The sequence below is a fragment of the Oncorhynchus mykiss genome, chromosome 9 (genome assembly GCF_013265735.2).
Source record: "Oncorhynchus mykiss isolate Arlee chromosome 9, USDA_OmykA_1.1, whole genome shotgun sequence".
NCBI classification, from domain to species: Eukaryota; Metazoa; Chordata; class Actinopteri; order Salmoniformes; family Salmonidae; genus Oncorhynchus; species Oncorhynchus mykiss.
The window spans coordinates 44813711-44826166 of record NC_048573.1 but is presented as its reverse complement, the minus strand read 5'-3'; the positions used below and the strand labels follow the sequence as shown (position 1 = coordinate 44826166).

Here is a 12456-nt window from a genome sequence, read left to right as displayed (position 1 = left end):
GAACAGGCAAAACATTTTTTTTAAACTTAACATTTTACCGGTCAGGAAACTTATGGGTTTGGTCCCAAAACCAATGGGAAACCCACAACTTCCATAGAACCAAATGTGCTAGCTGGGTCAGTTTGGTGACAGTAGTTAGATACACATAAAAAGTGAGATATAAACTTTTGGAAAGCAGAACACCAATATTTACAGAGCTTAATATAACTGGCAAATGTTTACTTCCTCTGTTATATAACCAAGTAGAGAGTAAAAGATAACATTTACTCCATCCAGCTCACATTATGATAAACCCTATCGTCCACTATCAACCATTACAAATTTGGATGTTACATTATCCACCAACCTAAAATAATATAGAGAAATACACACTAGCGTAATTGAAAAGTATGGCTCTGGTCTGTGTCCTTCTATCACTATCTCCCCCTACATACATCCTTACTGTTCTGTCATAAATAAATAAAAAAATCTATACTAAAAAAGGGGATTGTGACTCCTCTTCATAGCAAAAGATCTATAGATGTCTGAGAAATACAATTTATGTGGTTATGCTAAGAAATGCAACATGGAATAATGTTTTTTCCTCTTCATAATGTGTGTTTTTCATCATTGTTAGTATGCTAAATTAGTGAAGCATGTCAGTAAGTCAGTTGTTTGGAGTTGCAGCTCATGGTTCAGTTAGTTCACAGGGTTCCAACCTTTTCTAGCATGAGAGCTAGTGTCATGTGTTTGTTCACCTGCACCCGGACGCATTTGTTAATAACCCATCTGCAACCGCACGACTATATGTGATGAAGTGAAATTCTTAAGCACGCACCCGATCCTAACCCATAAACATAGAAAATGCACTGTACAGTCAGAGATGGTGGAATTCATTTTTGACAGGCCTTTTAGATATTAGCCTGTTTCTGCTTATCATTTCCAGCCATTTGGCAGTGGTGTAAAGTACTTAAGTAAAATTACTCTATAGTACTACTTAAGTCGTTTTTTGGGGTGTCTGTACTTTACTATTTATATTTTTGTCAACTTTCACTTCACTGCATTCCTATAGAAAATTATTTATACTTATACTTTTGATATTTAAGTATATTTTAGCAATTACATTTACTTTTGATACTTAATTATATTTAAAACCAAAATACTCTCAAGTAGTATTTTACTGGGTTTTCTATTAAGGTATCTTGACTTTATGACAACTGGGTACTTTTTCCACCACTGCAATTTGGTAGGCTATTTGTTAGTCAACTTGACTATCATTAGATACATACAGCTTATTTTCTGTCATTACTGGTTGCCCTATAAGACTAAATAAACCCTTGCTCACAAGAATAATGTTGTGGCAGAGATCTTTGTGTGCTATACTCGGCCTTGTCTCAGGATGGTAAGTTGGTGGTTGAAGATATCCCTCTAGTGGTGTGGGGGCTGTGCTTTGGCAAAATGGGTGGGGTTATATCCTTCCTGTTTGGCCCTGTCCGGGGGTGTCCTCGGATGGGGCCACAGTCTCTCCTGACCCCTCCTGTCTCAGCCTCCAGTATTTATGCTGCAGTAGTTTATGTGTCGGGGGGCTAGGGTCAGTTTGTTATATCTGGAGTACCCTCTCCTGTCCTATTCGGTGTCCTGTGTGAATTTAAGTGTGCTCTCTCTAACTCTCTCTCTCTCTCGGAGGACCTGAGCCCAAGAACCATGCCTCAGGACTACCTGACATGATGACTCCTTGCTGTCCCCAGTCCACCTGGCCGTGCTGCTGCTCCAGTTTCAACTGTTCTGCATTATTATTATTGGACCATGCTGGTCATTTATGAACATCTTATAATCTCCACCCGGCACAGCCAGAAGAGGACTGGCCACCCCACATAGCCTGGTTCCTCTCTAGGTTTCTTCCTAGGTTTTGGCCTTTCTAGGGAGTTTTTCCTAGCCACCGTGCTTCTACACCTGCATTGCTTGCTGTTTGGGGTTTTAGGCTGGGTTTCTGTACAGCACTTTGAGATATCAGCTGATGTATGAAGGGCAATATAAATACATTTGATTTGGCAGCAAAGATGTTTATGAACCGAGGAGAAAATGCTAACGATGCCATTTCCAAATGGCATCAGACCGGTTTGAAGGACATTAAAAGTTGTTACAACATGTTAAGATTTCAGTTTGGCTCGGATGCCTATTTTATGTGGTTGAAATACTATTATCTCTTAAGATGCTGAAAGAAATAACATATTTCTCCTCTCCCGTTCACGAAAAATTGACATTTGGTGTATAATTTTACTGCAAGAAATACTTAATTCTGCAGGAGTTAATATTATATGAGGCTATGTTAGATGTTATAGACCTACGGACAGTGGCTAGGTTTCAATCCAATTGGTGAATATTCAAAAATCGCATAAAAACAATCTGTGCATTTTCCCACCAGTGATGTTTCCATCAAATTGACTTGTTGCGAATAAAAGGGTGTTGCTTGATGACATAGTGTTCATAAAAATACCATTTGTAGTTCAATTCCTATGTACCGTGGCATTTTCAACTCTACTGATGGTTTTCTCACAAAAAAATGTTCCGTTATATAGCGAGTCTGCCCACTGCGCACTGTTGGCTAGAGCACACATATGACTAACGGACAAAAGAATGAGATGATTTTTATTTGTCAAACGGCAGCCAACAATCGATTATCATGTCACCAGAATAAGACCCTTAATATTTATTGGAAAGGAGCATCAACCTCATCACCTTGCACTTTCACCACCCTGTGAAGTTCATCATTTATTTAATCTGTAGCCTAATAAACTGCATGCTTTCCCGAGTCGTAGTGGGAGGACCACACATGTCATCGCGTGACTAACTTTACTTCGATATGGTTATTTATTTGAATATTTACACATAATTATTGCACAATTAATTTTAAAAAGACAAAAACATCCCACCTAGAAGTCCCCATCATGTAACTGTCTAATTTGTATAGCACCTCACAAACATAACACTGCCATCATCCTCTTTCACCACATCTTTCCCAAACATTAGATGACTGTTCTGTTCCTCCCTTCTAGATATTTTCAACTCTCCATTTTGCAGCTTTTCTCTTCTTGAATGAATCTCCATTGTTCATTTTGCCTCAGTGGATCAACGTTAACTTTTTCTGCCCAAGTTTCCAAAAGCATTTGGCAATTGATGTGTATTGGTGTGCTACAGTTAGCCCTAAAACTTAGGCTACGCACTAACGGCAGATTAACATAATGAAAAAATAAGAATATTCAAACTGACCGCCACCCACCCGCCCTTCATCTACACAATATTTCTTGACCCTAAACCCGCCCCGCGGATATAACCGTGCGGACTGCGGGTTATGAGTCAACTCGCACATCACTAATGAGAGCAACTCATCAATTTCTTCCTAGCTTTCAAGTAATCACTTGTATTTTCCCAAATGTAGCTTTGTTATATTTTTCCTTTTAAATTTAATTACATATTATGTATTTTTTTACAAATTACAATTATTAGTAGAGAAACAATGACAATTGATGCCAATGCTTAAATCACATCAGAAGACCATTCTTGAGGGTAAAAGATTTGAGTGTAATACCCCTCTAATTGAGAATTTTAGGAGCGAAGAATGTGCTGGTCTAGTAATATTTTTGCTCCTGCATATGTCATGACAGAGTTTGCAAAACAAAAGCCCACCCGATTGATACTGTAGAAAGAATCCTGATATACACTGAGTGTACAAAACATTAAGAACACCTTTTGCCTCAGAACAGCCTCAATTCGTCGGGCAAGGACTCTATAAGGTGTCGAAAGCGTTCCACAGGGATGCTGACCCATGTTGACTCCAATGCTTCCCACAGTTGTGTCAAGTTCTTGACAAACCGGTGCGCTTGGCACCTACTACCATACCCCGTTCAAAGGCACTTAATATTTTGTCTTGCCCATTCACCCTCTGAATGACACACATTCACAATCCATGTTGCAATTGTCCCAAGGCTTAAAAATCCTTATTTAACCTGTCTCCTCCCCTTCATCTACACTGATTGAAGTGGATTTAACAAGTGACATCAATAAGGGATCATAGCTTTCACCTGGACTTACCTAGTCAGTCTACGTCATGGAAATAGCAGCTGTTCTTGATGTTTTGTACACTCAGTGAAATTCTGCCAGGTATACTTACTTTGCAGTTACCATTTAATCGTGAAGGTTTTGGGGAAAGTCTTTGCCTACTCAGAAGACAGTTATAGTTATTGCTAACTGGCTACACGAAGTGAACGATAAACAGAGGCGCACACCACACAGACATACAGAGGCAATATTCCTAGAAATGAATTGGCAGATAGTGTTACGTTTGGCTTTTTAAGCCAATTGTGTCTAACCAAGGGTGGGACAATGTCAATGTGGATTTAATTATATAGTATCTGGGAGCTTGCGGTGTCTGATACTTGTGAGATTTGTTTGTGACAGATTGCGGTGGAGCGTGTGAAAAATACATGCACTTTCTGAATTATTTGGCAAGCTACTCATACAGTAGGTGGGCTGAGAGCTACTGGTAGCTCACAATCAAACTGTTGGAGACCCCTGCTATCACTACTGAGGCTAATCTATTACTTATTAGTGTCGCAAGGCCCATTTCCACAAGTGGCTGCTATGGCCAATGAATTCACTATTGTGGCTTTTTAAGACTTGTGAAAGTGCAGAACTGTGAACCTATTTGCATGAAGCATAATGAATAATGACATTAAAACGAGAGCTAACGTTGATTGAGCCCATTGCAATGATGTTGTGAATGGAAAAGAGAGCTCATGGTACGTTTTGTAGATGCACAAGCGCAGGTTGAGAATTTCCACAAAACACTGTTGAATATGGTTGGATACGCTCTTAGATGAATGTAGTACATTGTTCTGGTATCAGACTTAAAGGTGCAATCTGTAGCTTCTTTGTCTGCTGTGGCCACGAGACAGGTTGCACCCATTGTTGATTCTTCAACAAACTCATACACTCTCAAAAAAATCTTTGTTCAATTTAATCCAATCGGTGCACAGAATCCTCACAAAGGCCTTCGTCCTTAGTCCTGCCAGGTCAATAAATGACAGGAAACAAACTAAGATGAGCTGTCAAAACAACAATAGCCTATGAATATTAAAAACACACCTACTGGGTGTTGTGACACTGTCAATAGTCTGTTACGCCATAAAACAGCAAAAGCCAAACCTCAAGACCTAGTTCACTGCTTTACCAATACCACCCTTTCCTACAACTGCTTGCTACTGCACATCTCCATCAGTTGCTTCAGAATCCAAACCATTTAGCGAGCAACAGCACAAGAGAGTTTCCATTGAAGTATGCATTTTCACATTCCCCGTCATGGATTTACAGGCATTGTATAGGTACTGTATAAGCTTTGGGTGGGGGTAGTTTTCGACATTGTTAAATCCCATGACTGTGAGTGTGCAAGTGCACACTTTAGGAGAAGTGTGAAGAACCAGGTCGTAGCTACAGTGAATGTAGTGGTGGTTTAAATACAGCACTACTTTCAGAACACTGTTTACAATGTGTTAAGAAAAACACTGCAGGGGACTTTTGAAGATGACTTAATACAAAATATCAGCGATAAGAGGGGGATTTTGTTAAATGCCAGTGATTCAACACGAGTGGGAAAAGAATAGATTTTGACACTAACATTTAGAGAAACAGTGAGTCACACAGCCCATTCATTTCCACAGCAAAAGATTGCTTTCCTTCCCCCGCGCTTCCCAAAGAAGCATGGACAGTGATACATGCAGCGAGCGCAACAACAAGAGATCCTTTTATTAAACTCCACATACAATCTTTACCAGATCACGTTTCTATGCCCTGGCACAGTAGTGAGTATTTGGGTATTTTCATGTTCATATTTAGGACAGCAAAAAAAACATGACCAGTGTCAGAAAGAAGTTTTTTTTTCTCTTAAGGGACTGTATTCATAAGATAAGGACATCAACAGACATGTTAACACTAGATCTACTTACAAGCCTTGTGAGACTTTCGTACAGCCTTCAAGTAGCCGTGAAACACACATCCTTTCATATTTCTGTTTGATGGCAAAACTATGGATCCAATTTAACCGGACTCGTGGGGAGCTTGAGGTCAACCGCTGGGCAAACATCTATATCGATTAAGTCCCTACAACGTCAAACGAGTAAAACCCAGTCCTTGGAATGGCGGATCGTTGTCCTGTGCCTTCGCTCCGAACCTCCGGTGGAATTGCACTCAGATCACGCTTTATTGACAGCTTGTCATTCACAAGCAGATTCACATGAGAGAGACAGAGAGAGACAGAGAGACAGAGAGAGACAGAGAGACAGAGAGACAGAGAGACAGAGAGACAGAGAGACAGAGAGACAGAGAGACAGAGAGACAGAGAGACAGAGAGACAGAGAGACAGAGAGACAGAGAGACAGAGAGACAGAGAGAGAGAGAGAGAGAGAGAGAGAGAGAGAGAGAGAGAGAGAGAGAGAGAGAGAGAGAGAGAGAGAGAGAGATGTAGACAGTAGTGGAGCTGATGGAAGAGGGAACAGACGGGGCCAAAGCCACGGGAAGCTGCAGACATCTGGGGACTGACACTGGCCCAGATTGCACCTGACCCCCTCATCCACCCAGGCACCATGCTTTTTCTCATTCCAAGCCCAGGAGATTACTGAGGAACTTTTCAAACAGCAGCAGCAAATCATAACCGATTACCACTGGCATTCACCAAGGGATTAGACACAAATACATGGCAGGGGGGGAATGAACAAGGCTCTCTCTGATATCATCAAATGCCCAAGCTGTGGCATTAACATTGGACTGGGATATAGAGCAATTGTTTTTGCGTGTGGAGACTCAGAAACACACCTGATGTACTGTAGAATAGGGATCACTATGGTCCACCTGGTTCAAAAACAAGCAGTCAGTAGGAGATAAGAGGAATTACAAGAACATGACTGTTACCAGTACAATACATTGTATTGCTGTAGTAGCAAGATGACAGCAATGTAGTGTTTTATTCTTTTTTTTGGTATTCAATCTTTTTCTGTGAGTTGTTGAGCGCGTTTGACATTTCTAACAGTCAACTTTTTCTCTGTTTGAAATTTCAGCAGCACCATGCTCTGTCTACCAAGCTATCATAACTACAAATCCCATTCTCGGAGCCAAAATCAATGGTTCTGTCAAGGATGGCGAGGCACACCAAACACTTTCCATCCTGTGCATTACCACAGGCCTCAATGTTCCATGACTGCCATGACCTCAAGACAAACCAAACCAAATAGCAGGGTCGTATTTACTAGGCACCAAATGGAAGAAAACACACTGAAACAGGGAGTGACTACATGGATTTGTCGAATAAGATACACTTGATTTTGTTTTCCTTTGTTAAAATGTTTTGCTACAGTGTGCACAAATGAATACGGCCCAATAAGTGTGAAAACGTAACAATAAAATGTTGTTCCAGTTCCTTGTTTCAATCACAGCGGACAAGAATCAAGCTCATCTCACTAAGCAGTATAGCCTTACGTGCCAGTCTTCCAGATTATCCTACGATACAATGCGAGTATGGCGTCAGGCTTTGCAAAACCTAACTATGCACTTTACAGAGAATACCATACGGCAGAGGTTGGACATAGCTACATAAAACTGTTATGTCTTCTATAATACTCCACTTTGTATGACAGTACCTTTAACATTCAACAAATCAGTTCTGTACTATTCTACACATGGCTCTGTGGCTTAGCTGTGCAGAAGAGGGAACTATTGCTCAGTACAGGGGGAGGAAGAGGAAAATAAAAAACAAAATGTAAAAGGACAAATACTGTAGCGCACATTTTTATGTCTATTAGATTTCTGCTGTACAACCAGTCCTTTCATAATCAGATATAGTATTATAATTACACTATTACATGTGGTAATAAAAATATTTAAAAAAGAGGTAAATCTAAATAAACAACAAGCTCCACATCCTCCTGATCACACTGCTGCCCACCAGTTGTTACTTGAACTATGAGTATGTGCAACATTCTATGTACAGTACCAGTCAAAAGTTTGAACACACCTACTCATTCATGGGTTTTTCTTCATTTTTACTATTTTCTACATTGTAGAACAATAGTGAAGACCACAAAATGACGAAATAACACATATGGAATCATGTAGTAACCAAAAAAATGTGTTAAACATATTTTATATTTGAGATTTTTTACAGTAGACACCCTTTGCCTTGATGACAGCATTGCACACTCTTGGCAAAACATTGAAAAAGTTATCCTTTTTAAATAAAACTAAATTAGTCATATGTTCACCAAATAATGGATTAAAACACACGCTTTTGCAATGAAGGTCTACAGTAGCCTCAACAGCACTCTGTAGGATAGCACCATGGTGTAGCCGGAGGACAGCTAGCTTCTGTACTCTTCTGGGTACATTTACTTCAATACAAAACCTAGGAGGGTCATAGTTCTCACCCCCTTCCATAGACTTAGACAGTAATTATGACATCTTCCGGAGGACATCCTCCAATCTATCAGAGCTCTTGAAGCATGAACTGATATGTTGTCCACCCAATCAAAGGATCAGATAATGAATCTAGTACTGAAAGCATAAGCTGCAGCTAGGTAGCACTGCAGTGCATAACATATGGTGAGTAGTTGACTCAAAGAGAGGGAAAGACAATAGTTGAATAGTTTTGAGCAAATTCATTTCTTCCAAAATGAAGGAGAACCAAGAGAAAGACGAAGACAGAGGTGTCATTATTTATTTTTCACTTTCTTAGCTAGCAAATGGAGCTAGCTACTTTAGCCTACTCAAACACCTTGCTCAATCAGAGGGATACTATGTTAGCTAGCTGGCTATGACTATCCAACACAACACTGGAACTCTTCAAAGTCAAGGTAAGCTTTTGGTTTTACAAATGTATTGCCACCGGGGCACACCGGTGTAACTGCTAAACTGCTTACTGACGGTACACTGTAACATCACTGCATGATTGTAGCGAGTTTACTAACGCATTAGTTTTATTAGCTATGCTGATTATGACGTTACTTTAGCTAATATTGTGACAACGATGTAGGCCGTGTATAGCGGTTATAATATGGTTTGGCTTGAAAAGTTTTTTGTTTTGTTTTGCCTGGTCACATACAGCTGATCTGTTGTGCATTGAAGTCCACAAGTGAAGGTTAACTAGGCAAGTCAGTTAAGAACAAATTCTTATTTACAATGACGACCTACCAAAAGGCAAAAGGTGTTATGTGGAGGATGAGGGCTGCAGTAGATATCTCAGATAGGGAGGAGTGAGGCCTAAAAGGGTTTTATAAATAAGTTGATGCGAGAAGAAATGCAATGTGGCTGCTGTGAAAGTGAACTGTGTTTACTCGTGATCAGGGGTGTATTCATTCCTCCGATTTCGTTGCAAAACACTTCTTAAACGGAAGCAAATGGAACGAAACGGGGATAAACATACCTGAATTTATCCAATGGAAACTCGTTTGCAACTAATGATTTCACCCTAGATCTGCTAGATGCAGTCAAGAATGTGCAAGGCCGTCACCTCAAATTTCTCTCAACCTGTGTGCACCTACGTTGTAAACTTTCATTCACAGGCTAGGTTGCAGCAACCTCATGATGGGTATAGGGAACATTTGAGTTTCATGTAGTAGCCTAAACCTATCGCTGTTACATTGAACTGGGTGAATGGAATATGAATGACAGCCATCCAATATGCTGTAATAGAAATAAGGCCATGCTCATAAAAAAAAAAACGGCACCGACCACCACTGGGACATACAGTATATGGTATTCTGGGGTGCTGCCATCTTGAATACACAGTCCCGTAGAGTAGAATACACCACTTGGGTTGTATTGTATTGACTGGGGTCCAGACTAGACTTGATTTTGTTATTAATCTGACATTTTTTACTGGGTCATGGGAGAAAAAAAAATGTCTACCAATCAGAAAAAAATGCCATGTGTTACTATAAACAGCAAGTGTTGTTAATCCCAGACAAGCAGCTTTTTAAGTCAGCCCAGCATTGCTGTCACTCGTTTCAACTGATGAAACAATGGCAGCCCACTCAGACCATGTAGTCTCGGAATCCGTTAAAGCATAAAAGATACACTTGTTGACCCTGCGAAAATTACCATTGCTCTGTAATAACAACTAACAACCAACATTGCAACATTACTGGTATCTTTTCTGCACAATTTATACAACAGTTTTTGGAGTGAATCACATTTTTTGTATTTTATAAGGATCCCCCTTAGCTGTTGCAAAAGCCGCAGCTACTCTTCCTGGGGTCCACACAAACCATGAAACATGACATAATACAGAACATTAATAGACAAGAACAGCTGAAGTACAGAATTACATAAATGTTTTAAAGACACACGTAGCCTACATATAAATACATACACAAACTATCTAGGTCAAATAGGGGAGAGGCATTGTGCTGTGAGGTGTTGCTATATATATATATATATATATATGTTTTTTTAAACCAGGTTTGCTGTTTATTTGAGCAATATGAGATGGAACGGAATTCCATGCAAAAATGGCTCTATATAATACCGTATGCTTTGTTGAATTTGTTCTGGATTTGGAGACTGTGAAAAGACCCCTGGTGGCATGTCAGGTGGGATAAGTGTGTGTGTCAGAGTTGTGTGTAAGTTGACTATGCAAACAATTTGGGATTTTCAACACATTGTTTCTTATAAAAAGAAGTGATGCAGTCAGTCTCTCAACTCTTAGCCAAGAGAGACTGCATAGAATGTATATCAGCCCTTGGAATACAATGAAGAGCAAGATGTGCTGCTCTGTTCTGGGCCGCCTGCAGCTCAACTAGGTCTTTCATTGCAGCACTGGACCACACGACTGGACAATAATCAGGTTAAGACAAAACTAGAGCCTGCAGGACTTGCTTTTTGGAGTGTGCTGTCAGAAAAGCAGAGCATGGCCTCCCGGGTGGCGCAGTGGTCTAGGGAACTGCAACACAGTGCTAGCTGTGCCACCAGATACTCTGGGTTTGCGCCCAGGCTCTGTCGCAGCCAGACGTGACCGGGAGGTCCATGGGGCGACGCACAATTGGCCTAGCGTTGTCCGGGTTAGGGAGGGTTTGGCCGGTAGGGATATCCTTGGCTCATCGTGCACTAGCGACTCCTGTGGCAGGCTGGGCGCAGTGCACGCTGATCAGGTTGCCAGGTGCATGGTGTTTCTTCCGACACATTGGTGCGGCTGGCTTCTGGGTTGGATGCATGCTGTGTTAAGAAGCAGTGCGGCTTGGTTGGGTTGTGTTTCGGAGGATGCATGGCTTTCGACCCTAGTCTCTCCCGAGCCCGTACGGGAGTTGCAGACAGACAGACCTCTCCCCATATTTACAACCATTGAATCTATATGTTTTGACCATGACAGTTTACAATCTATGGCAACATCAAGTAATTTAGTCTACTCAACTACACCATTAATTTCCATAGAACATAGGGAATGATTTATACCAAATACAATGCTTTTAGTTTTAGAGTTGTTCAGGACCAGTTTATCACTGGCCACCCATTCCAAAACACATACAACAATGTTCAGAGAGCTTTGTTTTGTTTGTTTTGATATTGAAACAAATGCCCGACAAAGTGGCCGACGCTTTGTGTCCATTGCAGGTCAACGGGCAAGAGAGAGCGGTCAGTATCCTTTTCTGTTTTGGGCTTTAGTCCGCAACCCCCACCCCAATGCACTTAAACACACACGCACACATACACTCGCCTGCCTGCTAATGGGGATCAGGCAGGAGGTCACCCCTTGTTTGACCCCTGACCCCTCAATAGAACAAAGAGCACTTCTCACCAATTACTGCACTAATCCTCCCCTCTCTCTCTCTCTCCCTGGCCTGACCTACTCAGAGGGACCACACTGCCCAGGTCTATCCCCAAACACTTAACAGTTAGCAGGCTCACTTCCCTCAGAAAGCTCTAACACGGACCACATGTCCACAAATAAGCACACCCACTCAGTCCACTCCAGCCAGACCCTCCAAAATGCACACAAGGTTATGAACTGTCAACCATTGAAGCATGAGACCAACTTGACCAAGTGCGTTGCACTAGCAACATAACAGCAGCAATCTACTGGTAAGACCCAATGCATGTGGGTGGAAAAAAAAGAGGCTGTTAATGAATGTCAGGAAGTGAATGAGAGTTTTCTCCCCCTACCTAACCATTCTGGTCGGAGCTTGTCAGGGCCCCCCGGTTCAGTTGCCTCAGAGCTTAGTAATCCAGCCCGGCACGGTTACACAAGGAGGGGAAGGGAGGGAGGAACGAGGGGGGAGGGCAGAGACTTGTAGGAGTGCTGCCTCTGCGGGTTTAAGCAAGAGAGGCGGGGGAATTTAATCTAGGATTTGGATGAGTGCAAAGGGCCTTGATAGGATCATCGGAGCGGCTATCAGGCTGTCCCTCTGGGGACCTACATGACACGGCACCGTCTCCACT

The 12456-nt window shown here is 41.5% G+C and overlaps 1 protein-coding gene across 3 annotated transcripts in view; it reads right to left on the bottom strand.

Annotated features, from left to right (window-relative positions):
- Positions 1-12456, bottom strand: part of LOC110532179 (tyrosine-protein phosphatase non-receptor type 11) — a 57905-nt gene that overhangs the window by 31748 nt on the left and 13701 nt on the right. The gene's annotated exons all lie outside the window — the stretch shown is intronic.